The sequence below is a fragment of the Cervus elaphus genome, chromosome 12, assembly GCF_910594005.1.
Source record: "Cervus elaphus chromosome 12, mCerEla1.1, whole genome shotgun sequence".
Classification (NCBI taxonomy): Eukaryota; Metazoa; Chordata; class Mammalia; order Artiodactyla; family Cervidae; genus Cervus; species Cervus elaphus.
Genome location: NC_057826.1, coordinates 24,756,047 through 24,771,925, shown reverse-complemented (window position 1 = coordinate 24,771,925; position 15,879 = coordinate 24,756,047). Strand labels below are relative to the sequence as shown.

At 35.8% G+C, this 15,879-nt stretch overlaps 1 protein-coding gene across 6 annotated transcripts in view; it reads left to right on the top strand.

Annotated features, from left to right (window-relative positions):
- The window catches only part of FUT8 (fucosyltransferase 8), a 314,874-nt gene that overhangs the window by 101,974 nt on the left and 197,021 nt on the right, over positions 1 to 15,879 (top strand). For 4 of the 6 annotated variants that reach the window (XM_043921005.1, XM_043921008.1, XM_043921009.1 and 1 more), the window contains exon 3: positions 178 to 268. The exons of the other annotated variants lie outside the window; for them this stretch is intronic. The gene's annotated coding sequence lies outside the window, so the exon portion shown is untranslated. The remainder of the gene's footprint in view (positions 1 to 177; positions 269 to 15,879) is intronic. 6 annotated transcript variants of the gene reach the window in all.

The window sequence follows — 15,879 nt, the reverse complement described above, 5'->3', positions numbered from 1 at the left end:
GTTTTCAACTATTTGTCTAATCTTTGCTCAAAGAAACTTTCCCTGGAGAGTTCAAACCTAGGGACATATGTCTCTTCAAGGCTTGAGGTTTTGTGTGACATAAGTTTCTTCTTAATAAAGAAATGTATAATTGTAGATAATTAATGTTACCCCTTTCTTTTGTCTCATTTTAAACAGTTGATAATTATAGTGACCTAGTTTCAAGCAGTAATATCTTCCATTGGAAATATGTGATTCCATCAGCTTCTTACGTTCTAGGGGAAAAAAGGTAAGCCATTTTTCATACTTAATATTTAGTAATTTTGTAAATAAGTCAAATTTTTCTTTTTTTAAAAAGTTAAAAAACCCTTTTCTCTTTAAGTAGTGTTTTCTCATGCAGAAAACACTGTGTTATTTATTTACATCATATCACTGTTCCTCAAAAGATTCTACTGAATCTACATTATTTCAGCTCTAGAGATAATACGATGACTTTCTAAAAATCATACGACAGCTTTTTGGAGCAGGACTACATTCTGTGCTCTATCTACTGGGCTATCTTGTCCCTTTTACGTAGCTATTCTCACCTGAATTTCTGTTTTTACATGTATAACCACTGACATGACTAGATAGTCTTAATATTTTTGTTTTCTTGCTTTTGATGTTTTCATTTCTTTATCTCTTGTAAACTGACATAATTGGATCTATTTTGTTGGTTATTACTTTCGTTAGAAACTATGTCAAGTACTAAGTCTCAGTTTTACTTAGACATTGACTTTATTTTGGGGCTTCAGGAATGGGGGGGTCTCAGGAATATATTTAACATTCAGCAAATTGAGTGGAGCTTACAGAGCATTCTTTTCTTTTTTTCATAAGCATCTATCTTCATTCTCTTTGGGCAGTTCTTTTTTGTGTAGATTTTCTTTTTTCTAAGAGTGTTTATATTATTGTTCACTTATTACTATGATCTCTTTTCTCAGTTCTTTTTGTGACCATCTCTATTATCATTTCCATTATATTTCTTACCCTAATTCCTCATGATCCTCCTAAGAAAATTATTTGTCCAACTCTGTGGTAATCCTCCAAATGAAGAGTAAGATTCTTAATAATTCCTTAAGATGTTATGCTTGCTTCTAGTTTTGTAGTGGTTCACCATCTGTTTACTGTATAAAGGGCTCAGAAGTATCTGTTGTATCTAATGTATGAGGGATGTGGAAATAATAACAAAATGAAATTTACATTTATGCAAAGGAAAGATGATGCTAATATATTCCCTTGGGTTTGGCCATTCTGATATACTTGTTATGTTTGGAGACTTAATTTGCAACATACTTTCAGATGTTTTAGGGTGAATTAGATATGTTCATGTTATAATCAGCTTGCTTTTGGTTAAGTATGTTAAACTCAAGTTGAATAAAATTTAAGTTAGTAATATAAAAAGTAATGAGCTGTTCTACAATGTGATTTGGAAAAAAATTAGCTGTGCTTCTTGCTATAAGAACAGCAGATAGCACAACTAAGATTTTCTAAGTAAAGTAATTTTGGTAAAGGTTAATTTCACGGCAATAGAAAATGTTGGGAACTGGCATCCAAATGTCAAGTTTCACATACAAATCCTAGCTTTATACTGACTTTTCTTTCCCCCCAAGAGGATAAATCTTAAAACTTATAATTTGTTTAGAAGACGCTGTAATGCTGTTTTAGGAATAAGAAACTGGCTTTATTTTTCTATAATTTAAATAATTATATATAATTTATAATAATTATTATATTTAATAATTATTCCATCTTAACAACAAGTAAAATAGTGAACAAACTAAAAAATCAAAACTCTTCTTAGATCCATCAGAGAAGTGAGGTCACAGGGCAAACCACTGCTCTCAAATTGAAGAGACAGGCAGGTAGAAAATGACAGCTTAACAGAAACTGCAAAAGAAACCACTACTGTGTAGGAAAAATCTAAAGTGTGATTGACAAATTACAGGAAGCTCCATGTAGACAAACCTGACTTGAGAACTCCAGGGGGGACCTGGTCGTAGGGAAACCCCACGTTTTCGTGATTTTACTTCTAGGAGCTCTCTCAGGTCCTCACAGTGACTATCTGAGAAAAATCCCCTGGTGCTTCCTCCAGGGGGAGGAGAAAATAACCATTTTGAGATATGCCAAGGCATCTTTCTTTTCTTAACAAGATCTGCTATCAAGAGAAAGTGTTTTACCAGAGCCTAATCTATTAGAGTGTTATCAGACACTAACTGACTTAGAAGAAGGGAAATACCCAACTCTAGCCTTCCATGTTGGAAGGAGAGAAATATCCAATTCTAGCCCCCTGTAGTGGAGAAGGAAACGGCAACCCACTCCAGTACTCTTGCCTAGAAAATCCCATGGACGGAGGAGCCTGGTAGGCTATACAGTCCATGGGGTCGCAAAGAATCGGACACGACTGAGCGACTTCACTTTCACTTTGATGCATTGGAGAAGGAAATGGCGACCCACTCCAGTGTTCTTGCCTGGAGAATCCTGGGGATGGAGGAGCCTGGTGGGCTGCTGTCTATGGGGTCACACAGAGTCAGACACGACTGAAGTGACTTAGCAGCAGCAGCAGCCCCTTGTAGCCATCCTGTTTCACCTAGGAGGGGAGCACAAGACTGAAAAGAACTTGTGAAGTTCACAGCTTGAGGAGCACAGTTCCTCTGAAAGGCTATACCTAGCTTCTGCTCCCGCCATACCTTATGACATTAGTAAATTCCTATTTGCTGTAGTCCTTTTATTCTGTGCATGGTGTCTGACTTTCAGCAAAAAACTACAAGGCAGACCAAAAAGCAAAAAACACAGTTTAAAGAGAGCAAGCATCAGAATCAGACTCAAATTTGCCAGGAATATTGGAATTAGGAAAAAGAGATTTGGGACAACTGTGCTATACAAAAAAGATCTTAATGACCCAGTTAACCACTATGGTCTGATCACCTGCTTAGAGCTGGACATCCTGGAGCGAGAAATCAAGTGGGCCTTAGCACACATCACTACAAACAAAGCTAGTGGAGGTGATGGAATTCCAGGTGAGCTATTTCAAATCCTAAATGATGATGCTGTTAAAGTACTTGCTCTCAGTATGCCAGCAAATTTGGAAAACTCAATAGTGGCCATGGAACTGGAAAAGGTCAGTTTTCATTCTAATCCCAAAGAAGGGCAAGAAGATATAATACCTTAATATGTGTGCACCTAACAACAGGTCATCAAAATTTGTGCTGCAGCAGCCAACAGAATTGCAAAAACAAATTGATCAGTCTATTATTATAGGAGGTGATACTTCAATACTTCTGCCAGAAATGGACAGATATAGCAGAAAATCAGTAAGGACATATTTGAACTCAACAGCAATATCAATCAACTGGATATGGTTGACACTTATCATCCAGCAACAAGAAGGACTACATATTTTTCCCAAGAAGAAAACTAGAATTAAAGAATTCTGAGAAAATTCAGAGTTCTTTTTAGTTTTTGATTAAAAAAAAAAATAGGATTTGCATCCATACATGGTCAAAAAGAAGAAAGACGAGGAACTCATTTTAAAAAATACAACAAGCTGTCACCTGCCTCCCCTCTACTTCTTACATATTTTAGGGCATGAATTTTAAAATTTTGATCTTTTAAAATACAGAAACATTTTTCTTGCCTCAAATTTGGTATAATGATTGAAAGAGTTGTGGGGGTTACTTTTCCAAGCGAAACCTATCTGGCACTTTTTCATTTATTGATATTATGAAGGAATACCTCCTACAACCCCTTGGTTCCATATAGCCAAATTTGAAAACTGAATCCCTCATGACCTGGCCAGTATTTTATAATTATTGACTTTTGCTCCTGAATAAGAGACCTCTAGATATCCAGATTCCTTTGAGTGATACAGCAGGAAGAGCAGAAGAAGATAAGAAAGGCCAGGGGAGAGTTTGTAAAAGGAAGAGAATGTTTATTATTATCATTTATCTGCTGGGTAGACTCATGATGGTGAAACCAAAGGGATTAATAACATAGAATTCTCTAAAGGATATAGATATCTTGTTAAAATGGATTCAGTGAAATTGTTCCCATCCATGTAGAATTAAAAACAAAGCAAAACCAAAAATAAAACACATCAAATGAACTTTTCCCCTTTGGATCACGAGTAGTGGTATGAAGACAAGCTGTACAAACCTTGATTAAGTCAAATCACTTCTTACCTTGTTTCCTCATCTTCAAAATGGAAATAGTGCCTGCCTTACAGAGCACTGGTAAGAATTAATTGAGAAAATGTGTGCACAGTGCCCGGCTCATATTGGGCATGCACCAGGGTTACTTCTCCTCCTAGTTCCTTTTGACATCGGAGGTAATATCTGGACTTCAGTCCTTGAATTCACTAGTTACTTGTCGTGAGATCTTTATAAGATCAAATTATTTTGTCTCTCCGAGCCTTATTTTCCTTTGGTATAAGATCATTAATATCCATGTTATAAAGTTGTAGTTGTAATTCATTTCCTTGTATCATCTAGGAGATTTTCATTGAATCTAAATCTGATGTTAAACTGCTAAAATCTTATATAAATATGTGAGTTTTACTGAATAGATCTTTTGGACACCAAATTCACATTTTTTTTAAAGGAATATATAGTAGGAGGAATATAATAAGGACAAGTAAATCTCTAGTTTTGTTTTATTTTTCTCAATGGGAGGACTCTATACTAGCTTACTTAATTTTTGCTTAATATAATTCATTGGGAAAGTGGGGAAATTATGGATTGAGGATTTATTTTCACTTGAAATAGCTACTTCTAGAAAGGGTATACCTAGGGCACCAAGTTAGGGAGTCTAAACACTTGAATGTACCTCTTTCTTTGTTTTTGTTCTTTTTATCTTAGGTGACATTATTTTGAAATGAGACTTCAGCATACAGTAATGGTTTTGTGGGCAGATACTAGAAAATGATACTGTATGATATCTTTTATGTGTAATTTAAAAACAATACAAATGAATACACATGCAAAGCAGAAACAAACTCAGGTTTAGGAGCTTCACTGGTGGCTCACTGATCAAGAACCTGCCTGCCAATGTAGGAGATGTGGGTTCGATCCCCTGGAGTAGGAAATGGCAACCCACTCCAGTATTCTTGCCTGGAGAATCCCATGGACAGGGGAGCCTGGCAGGCTACAGTCCATGGGGTTGTAGAGAGTCAGACACGACTTAGCAACTACACAGACTGGAAAATTATTAAGTACTGAAAATGTTCTGGCTTGTTAATTACCAAAGAAAGAACTAATAAACTGTTATTAAAATTTAATATTAAACTTTAGTTGATAAATTAAGACTCATAAATGAATCATGTTAAATGAGTTTGAATTAGATCAGTATTATTGGTGAATTCAATTGTGTGTTAAATCAATATAAATTCTGTGATATTATCACAGAATAGAAATTGATGTATGTATGGTATATTGTATTGAAGGGTTGCAAATTGATGAACTGGGAAGTTGGTATTTTTAATGATGTTATAAATCCATGAATTTCAGTTAGATTTTCTTGAATATGGATCAGTTTTATAAAAACCAGCAGCAAAATATCATCGCTTTCGTATTCTGTAGCAGTTGTGTCAGCTTTTGCTTACAATCAAATGAATGTAAAATTTAACTTATTTTCTTACATGTTTCCCAAAGTTTAGGAAATGATGTAGCACATAGAGTGTTAATTACTTTTAAGAATTCCCAGTTTATCATTTTATTTGACAATATGTAGCTCCTTAAAGTGAAGTTGCTCAGTCATGCTTGACTCTTTGCAACCCCATGGTCTGTAACCTGCTAGGCTCCTCTATCCATGGGATGTTCCAGAAAAGAATACTGGAGTGGGTTACCATTTCCTTCTCCAGGGGATCTTCCTGATCCAGGGATTGAACCCTGGTCTCCAGCACTACAGGCAGACTCTTTACCATCTGAACTACCAGGGAAGCCCGTGTAGCTCCTTATTAAATGCTTATTAACAACCCTGAAAATATCCTACAAAGTAGAGAATAGTCTCTGCATGCAGTCTTTACCTGCAGGAAAAAGAATAGAAGAAAATATAATAAAAACTGAATTGTGAAAGCATTGAGTGCAGACAAGTTTATGCTGACAAAATGGATGTGAATTTATGTGTGAATGTTAAGGACATGTGAATATGTTGATCATAGCAACTGTTAGTATTGTTGTAAAGCAAATGATTTGCAGAGTTAGGTTAAATGCATTATGGGTATGGCTGGGATCAAAATAACATTAACTTATTCAAAGTTTTTTTGTTTTTTAGTATTTTTTAAAAAAATATTTATTCAGCTGCGCTGGGTCTTAGTTGCAGCATGCGTGATCTTTTAGTTGTGACATGCGAAAGCTAGTTGTGGCACTTCAGTTGTGAGGGCTTCAGCTGCAACATGGCATCTCTTAGTTGTAACATGTGGGACCTTGTTCCTTGACCAGGAATCAAACCTCAGCCCCAGTGCACTGGAGCTTGGAGTCTTAGCCACTGCACCACCAGGGAAGTCCCAGCATTGTGTTTGTTTTTTTAAGAAGCCAGATACTTTTGTATAATACTGGCTAATTTAATTACTTTTCTGGTAATAATTTAATGTTAAGAACAATTAGATTTCTGTGATTGTACATTTATAAGATATTATTTGGACAAGTCATTTATAAAATAATATGATTCATATACTTTTATATTGTGGTAAAATATGTATAACAAGAGTCACCATTTAACCATTTAAAGTGTATAATTCAGTAGTGTTAAGTATGTTCACATTGTTGTGCAGCCATCACCACTGTCCATCTCTAGAACTTTATCATCATTCTAAATAAAACTATGCACATTGAACATTAACTCCCCATTCTTCCTGACTTTAAGCGCCTGTCACATGGAGTTGATATCCAAAATATATAAAGAGCTCATAAAACTCAACATCAGAAAAACAAACAGCCCTGTTAAAAAATGGGCAGATGATCTGAACAGATGCTCAGTATTGTAATTATCAGAGAAATGCAAATCAAAGCCTCACTGAGATGTTACCTCAAGCTTATCAGAATGGCAATCATCAAAAAGAACAGAAATAAATAATTGGCAAGGATGTGGAGAAAAGGGTACCCTTGTACATTGTTGACAAGAGTGTAAATTGGTGCAGCCATTGTGGAAAAGAGTATAGTAGTTTCTCAGTTTCTCAAAAAACTAGAAATAGAACTACTATATGACTCAGAAATTCCACTCCTGGGTATATATCTGAAAAATCGAAAACACTAATTTGGAAACAATACGTGCATGGCAATGTTCTTAGCAGCATTATTTATAATTGCCAAGATATAGAAGCAGCCTAAGTGTCCATCAACAGAAGAATGGATCAAGAAGATATGGTATGTTCACAGACACATACCCACACATACAAGAATGCTACTCAGCCATAAAAAAGAATGAAATTTTGCCATTTGCAAGAACATGGATGGAGTTGGAGGATATTATGATAAGTGAAATAAATCAGACAGAGAAAGACAAACACTGGATTTATCACTTATATTTGGAGTCTAAAAAATAAAACAAATTAGTGAATATAACAAAAAGAAACAGACTCACAAATACAGAGAGCAAACTAGTAGTTACTAGTGGGAGAAGGATGGTGTGGGGAAGGAACAATATAGGGTCTAGGGGATTAAGAGGTACAACCTACTATGTATAAAATAAATAAGCTATAAGGATATATTGAATAGCACAGGGACTATAACTGATATTTTATAATAACTATAAATGAATTATATAGCCTTTAAAAAATGTATCACTATGTTACACACCTGACACTTACATAATATTGTACATATTTAGTAGAAAATATCAAAATAATGAAAAGCAGAAAAACAAAGAATTCACATTCTCCCTAACACTCAGGCCCTTTAACCACTATTCTGTCTCTCAATTTGGCTACTCTCGATTTCTTATGTGAGTTGAATTATACAGTATTTTCCCTTTTGTAATTGACTTCTTTTACTTAGCGTAGTGTCTTCAGGGTTCATCCGTGTTGTCCCATGTATCAGAATTTCAGTCTTTTTAAGACTAATATTTCTTTATGCATATGCCACATTTTGTTTATCCATTTATCTGTCAATAAATGTTTGGATTGTTTCTACCTTTTGGCAGTTGTGAATAATGCTGCTGTGAACACTGAGGTGCAAATATTTGTTCACTGGTGGTCATGTGTATTTTTAATATATATTTTAACATTTAAAGATATTTGAGGTAATAAAATTCTATTTGAATGGACTGCATAAATATCTGTGTTTTCACTGATATCAGTGGTTGTTTATTGAATACCCATCATGTATTCTAGTCCCCGGGGGGACAGACCACAAAGGGTCCCTGGCCAGTTAGGAACTGGGCCACACAGCAGGAGGTGAGGTGTGCAAAGGAGTGAAGTGTAATCAGTGTTTACAGTCACTTCCCATTGTTCACATTACCACCTGAGCTTTGCTTCCTGTCAGATTAGCAGCAGCATTAGATTCTCACAGATTCTCATATATCACAATGTAGTGATGATAATACAAATAAGTGCACAGTAAATGTAATGCACTTGAATCATCTTGAAACCACCCCCACCCACATTTGTGGAAAAACTGTTTTCCACAAAACTGGTTCCTAGTGCTAAAATGGTTGAGGACTACTGTTCTAAGGGATATAAAGAGAATATTTATTGAATACTTACTTACTGTGAATAGGGACATTCACATGTTACTGTTTTTGAAGAACTTGCAATCTAATAAGAATGATAGGATGTGTGTATGAAAACAGAACAACCTGGTAGCATATAGTTTTTAAAGCTGAAGAGACGTTCACAATCTGATCCAAACGTGCATCTTCTCATGCTAAGATTTTTGCATGTCATCCTAATCAGTTAAGAGGCAAAATACATGACCATAACAACAAGCATATTCCATTCAAGTGTATGTATTTAACATTCAAGCATAAATATTGGCGTGATCAATCATGACACTCTGCAAACAGTCTTCTGCAATAACAACATCCTTAGAATGGCTTATATTCTTTTATCCAAACTCCTACCTTAACTCTGACTTAATCTCCTATCTCCACCTCCACCTTGAGTTGTATAACTTTTTGTTGTGGATATGTTTATTATGCATGTAAACTGACTTAAGTGTAGGTGAGTAAAAGGTGAAATGATGAACTCTGTATGTGTTTCAAGTTTCTTTCCAGGCTTAAATGATTCTAATTTTATCCCTACAGTACCTGGATTTCCAGATGAAGGAAAACAGAATAATCAAGTCTAGAGGTTTCTCAACAGATCTATTTCATAATAATTTAAAAGGCAAACATTTGATTGGAATAAAAACATTTTGGTGTGCTTTGGTGTTTCAGTGATATTTCCCCTCTCTCAAACTATTTTTTTCTGGAAAAACAAAATTAATCCTTTGTGAATTCAGTCATAATTTTCCAGTTTAGTTGTATTTTTAAGGTTTTTCTGGATGCGCCAGCTGGACCTTTTAGATGCCACTCTCTTTTTCCTATTTCCTAACATTTCTAACCGAAATGTTAGAAAGACCAAAGGAAGACATACAACCAGTTGTTAGATTCACATTTCCTTTGTATGATGTTTTGAAGTTCAGAAAAGGAACTTTGAAAAATTTAAACACAGCTGAGCAGAGTTTCCAAGAGGCAATACTGTAATACTACTTCTTTCTCCATATTTATTTTCTTGACTTAGTACTGAGCCTGAATTCTGAGTGGTGAAGACATTTATAGACTCATTACTCTGTAGGGTGAAAAAAAAGGAAAAAGCTAATTTCAAAGTTAAAACTTAGAAAAAAGGAGATAATTGTAGAAGTGAGGAAGGATGAATGAACAAGGATGATCATCCATTCATTCAGCACACATATGAAAGTCTACTATGTACTAGGCACACCACTAAACACTGGAAATAAAGCAATGAATAAAATAGGATCAGTACCACTCCTGGAACTTCGATTGCTGGTAAGAGTGAGTAGAACACAATAGGCTCTTAAAAATAACTTGAATAAATGAATGTCTTGAATAAATAAATATATTATGGAGAAGAATTTGGGGGTAAAGGATATTTTAGTGAAAAAGTATGAAGTGTCCTGTGCATTGTATTTGAGATACTTCATTTAAAAAATGGAAACAAATAAAATACTTATTAATGGGGAAAATGAGTTATGGTAATACATAGAATGTATATAATATGTATATAATACATAGAATGTAATACATTGGAGCTCTTAAAAATAATGACATACATTGAAGTATGTTGGGTAAAATAAAAGATGTTCTTTACCTAATGTCAAATTAAGCAAAGTAGGCTATAGAATAGGATGTATGGAATGATTCTTTTGAGATTATTTACATTTATGTAAAATATCTTGAGAGATAGTGGAGACTTTGGAATCAAACATTTCTGGGTTCCATAAAAGCATACTTCCTAAAAGTTATTTGTTAACATGTGTCAGAGTTTTATCTCACTAATGAGGGAACAATCAGGAAGACCAAAGAACTGCTTATAAGCGTTTTTGAGCATCAGAAATTCTTGTATTCATTAGGAAAGGGATGCCAAGATAAAGTTGCTTCACAGAAGTCTCATCAACTTTCTGAAGGAAAATGAAGCCGTATCACCTTGGAAACTTGGAATGTAAAGCAATGAGTTCAATTTAAATATCATCATGGTCTTTATCATCATCTCCAGTATCATTAAATGTATCAGTTTCATTGATTTTAGCATGGTTTGGAAGCTTGCTGTATGCCTTCAGAGTTATAGCTTTATCTACATTGCATTTTAAAATTATATCAGCTTTGTTACCTTGTTAGTCTGGAAGACCAACCAATAAAATATCTGAGATACTTATTTAAACTATTTTTCTCAACTTTCTTTTGTTGCAGCATAGCCTCTTTACATACCAAAACACATTGCTTCTACTCATTCATTTCCCAACATTTTGATTTCCTGAGTATACTCTTCTTCATTCATGCTCCTCCTATTCCAACTTTTTTTTTCATTGTCTTTCTTACCCTTGCATCTGTTTAGCCTCCTTTACCTTATTCTTGGGCATGGCAGTGCCTCTCAGCATCTCAGGTTCGTTTCTTGTGGCAGTGGTGGCTGCTCCTTTGAGTGGCACACGGGACAAAGTGGCATATAGTACAGATGGAACCACATATGTGGGCGAGTTTTGACTGAATTTTTCTAAGATATACTTAGCATCAAAATTCTTTCCTTCCTTCTCTTTCTGTGTGTGTTAATATTTTTAAGGTTTTTTAAAAAATTTTTTAGGGGAGTGGGGAGGGCAGGTATAATGTTATCTTTACTCTTAGCTTTCTTAGCCTCATTACTAAGGTGAACCTCTCTTCTTGGGTCTATATTAAATGTCCCAAGGATTCCGTGAGGACTTTTTATCTTGCTTGTGAGAACTTGGATGATTCCTGGCCCTGTGTAAGCCCTGGGAATTATCTCCCTTTTGTTATCTGGTAATTTTTCTTGCCCGGAAGTTGTTTTTGTTCAACCATCTCATTTTATGCATATGCAAAATTGGTATTCAGATAAAATTTAAGTAGATCTTTTCCCCCCTTCTTAAATAGGCCTTTGTGTTGCTTTCAGTTCAGGACTGTAGCTGGTCAGGCTTCTCTGTCCATGGGATTCTCCAGGCAAGAATAGTGGAGTGGGTTTCCATTCCCTTCTCCAGAGGATCTTCCTGACCCAGGGACTGAACCCAGGTCTCCTGCATTGCAGGCAGATTCTTTACTGTCTGAGCCACCAGCGAGGCCCCAGTTGCTTACATATGGAAGTTAATTCTGGATTCTATTACTCCCTCATGGGTGAAAGTAGAGAATTCTTAACACTTTTAAATTGGAGAATGATATTCTTAGTGAGTGATATATCCTGCTCAAATTGTTTTCAAATACTATTATGTGCAAAAATTCATTTTTAAAAGTGCTGCCTAAATTAAATTTATCTTAGTAACAACATTTCTTCTACACATAGCTGTAAATAAAATCTGCTTTGGCTGCTTTTCTTCTAATATTAGTTACCAGTCAACTGATGCATTAAATTAAAGTTGGTATAACCCTAATGATTTATAATAGCTGATACTGTTTGGTACTGCTTTGCCTCACTTAAGAGCACTGGCTGTTTTATGGTACTTCTTTTCTTTTAAACATGATTCAATATAGCTAAAAGAACAAAAACAAAAGCAGTAACTGTAACATAACTCTTACTTAATATAGAAACTTTTTACTAATAAAAAGTCTGTTTTATATCCCATCTATTGAGATACAGTGGAAAAGTATAAATTTAGTACTAATTATTTCTTTGAAATTCTTTCAGTTAGTTTAAAAGTGCTGGTAAGTGGTAGTTAATTGAGAATGTCTCATTAAGTTTGTAATTAAGAAAGTAAAGGATGCCCACCTCCCAGAATATTGGAAATAAAAGCAAAAATAAACAAATGGGGACCTAATTAAACTTAAAAGCTTTTGCACAACAAAGGAAACTATAAGCAAGGTAAAAAGACAGCCTTCAGATTGGGGGAAAATAATAGCAAACAAGCAACAGACAAAGGATTAATCTCAAAAATATACAAGCAACTCCTTCAGCTCAATTCCAGAAAAATAAATGACCCAATCAAAAAATGGGCCAAAGAACTAAACAGACATTTCTCCAAAGAAGACATACAGATGGCTAACAAACACATGAAAAGATGCTCAACATCACTCATCATCAGAGAAATGCAAATCAAAACCACAGTGAGGTACCATTACACACCAGTCAGGATGGCTGCTATCCAAAAGTCTACAAGCAATAAATGCTGGAGAGGGTGTGGAGAAAAGGGAACCCTCTTACACTGTTGGTGGGAATGCAAACTAGTACAGCCGTTATGGAGACAGTGTGGAGATTTCTTAAAAAACTGGAAATAGAACTGCCATATGACCCAGCAATCCCACTTCTGGGCATACACACCGAGGAAACCAGATCTGAAAGAGACACATGCACCCCAATGTTCATCGCAGCACTGTTTATAATAGCCAGGACATGGAAGCAACCTAGATGCCCATCCACAGATGAATGGATAAGGAAGCTGTGGTACATATACACCATGGAATATTACTCAGCCATTAAAAAGAATTCATTTGAATCAGTTCTAATGAGATGGATGAAACTGGAGCCCATTATGCAGAGTGAAGTAAGCCAGAAAGATAAAGACCAATACAGTATACCAACACATATATATGGAATTTAGAAAGATGGTAATGATAACCCTATATGCAAAACAGAAAAAGAGACACAGATGTACAGAACAGACTTTTGGACTCTGTGGGAGAAGGCGAGGGTGGGATGTTTTGAGAGAACAGCATCAAAACATGTATATTATCTAGGGTGAAACAGATCACCAGCCCAGGTTGGATGCATGAGACAAGTGCTTGGGCCTGGTGCACTGGGAAGACCCAGAGGGACTGGGTGGAGAGGGAGGTGGGAGAGGGGATCGGGATGGGGAACACATGTAAATCCATGGCTGATTCATGTCAGTGTATGGCAAAAACCACTACAATATTGTAAAGTAATTAGCCTCCAACTAATAAAAATAAATGAAAAAAAAAAAGTAAAGGATGTATTTGGTGAAGAATAATACAGATTTTGTTGTTGTTTTTGTTTGTTTTAAGGATCTGAGATACTCATGAAAGAGTTAACAACTGTCATGGTTATGCTTGATTCAGTTGGCAACATGAACTTCATTCTTTATCATTAATGTTTCAGTTACCATACTAGGTACAAGGTGCCCTATCTAGTAGTCATTTTGTGTCTGTTATGTCCTTAGAAGAGAGACTCGAAATTCTTAGGGTAATGTTTGAAAATGAGTCAGTAGTAGCATTGTGATTTGAATGTCCTATGCTGAGGCTTAAGGAAGATATTTTTGTCTCTAGCATCAGAATTACATATAAGTAAATCTTTAAAAAAATCCTAAAGAAATTTATAGCCTTAATTTACATGTCTCTCAAGGGATGAGGGTTAGGATTATAATTATAGATGAGAGAACTATAAAGGCACTAATTCTAACAGATGGTAGCAAAATGTCCAAATTTTTGTTACTTTTGTTATTTCTTAAAAACTGATTTCTAATACCTTTAAAATTACTGTTTTTAGATACAGCCATTGAGTTTGGTATAGCAATAGACTGTTTACTCTTTAATTTTTTTGATAGCAGATACAAAATCCAGACATCTAATTTATTCAGAATCTTTTAGACACTAATGGCTGTTTACTTGTGAGAAAATTTAAACTGGTATGTGATAGTCACTAGATCCATCTGCCGAAGTGGCTTTAGATTTTGATCTGTTATTACTAAAAGCGATGGGTCTTACCATAGAGTGACCTAGGCCACATGGATGCACTGTGTTTCTTCCCCTGAGATCGCTTACTAGTGAAGTTCATGGATTCGGTTTGTTACTTTGGTTGGATGTTCCCTTGTCACTTCGCTACTAAAGTGTAATAATCCCTCAACACAAATGGTTTTGGTTAGCCAAGCCTTTTTGCTATGATTCATTTGGAGTTGAGAACAGGGACTCTGTAGTGAAATAGATCTGACTATGAATCTCTGCTCCTCCTGGTTTTGTGACCTTAGGTGAATTACTTAACCTCAGCTGATGCATTTGATATTAGTATAGTTTACTAGTTTAAATGTGTGAGCTCTAGAGCTAGTTTGTGGGGATTTGAATCCTGGTTGTGCTGCGTATAAGCTGGGTGACTTCAGACATGTTTCTAACTTTCTGCCTCCTCTTTCCTGTCTGTAAATTAGAGATAAGAATAGTACTTATCTGTAAACACTTTGAGCTTTTTGAATCTAGCTGGAATGTAATAAGCACTCAATACATGTATACTAGTATTATCTATATAAAAATGAGGACAGAAATAACATAAGAAGGGTGTTATGAGGCCTGAATGGTAAAATAAATAAAGCACTTCACACTGGGACTTAGTAATGTTTAGTAAATGATGGTACTATAAGGAGACTGGGGCTTCCTGGATGGCAATAGTGCTAAAGAACCCACCTGCCAGTGTAGGCAGCATGAGACCTGGGTTTGAATCCTGGGTTAGGAAGATCCCCTGGAGGAGGGCATGGCAACCCACTCCAGTATTCTTCCCTGTAGAATCCCTTGGACAGAGGAGCCTGGCCAGCTATGGTCCATAGGGTTGCACAGAGATGGACATGACTGAAGTGATTCAGCATGCACGCATATAAGGAAATTAATATTATGATGCAGCAGATACATCTGTGGAGTAAACATAGATCCAGGATTTGTAATTAAAGAGACCACACTGGAACTCCATTGCTAATTGGTTAGGACAACAATGAGTTCCAGCATTCTGTTAGGTCATTTGTACAGAACAAATCAACTTTTCTATCCCAACTGGTGCACAGATGGGGCAGATGAAAAAATCCTATCCAGTGCTGGGCTGGATGAAGCACAAGCTGGAATCAAGATTGCCGGGAGAAATATCAATAACCTCAGATATGCAGATGACAGCACCTTTATGGCAGAAAGCAAAGAGGAACTAAAGAACCTCTTGATGAAGGTGAAACAGGAGAATGAAAAAGTGGCTTAAAGCTCAACATTAAAAAAATTAAGATCATGGCATCCAGTCCCATCACTCCATGGCGAATAGATGGGGCAAAAATGGAACCAATGACAGACTTTATTTTCTTGGGCTCCAGAATCACTGCAGATGGTGACTGCAGCCATGAAATTAAAAGATACTTGCTTCTTGGAAGGAAAGCTATAACGAGCCTCAGTTCAGTTCAGTCACTCAATCTTGTCTGACTCTTCGTGACCCCATGGACTGCAGCACGCCAGGCC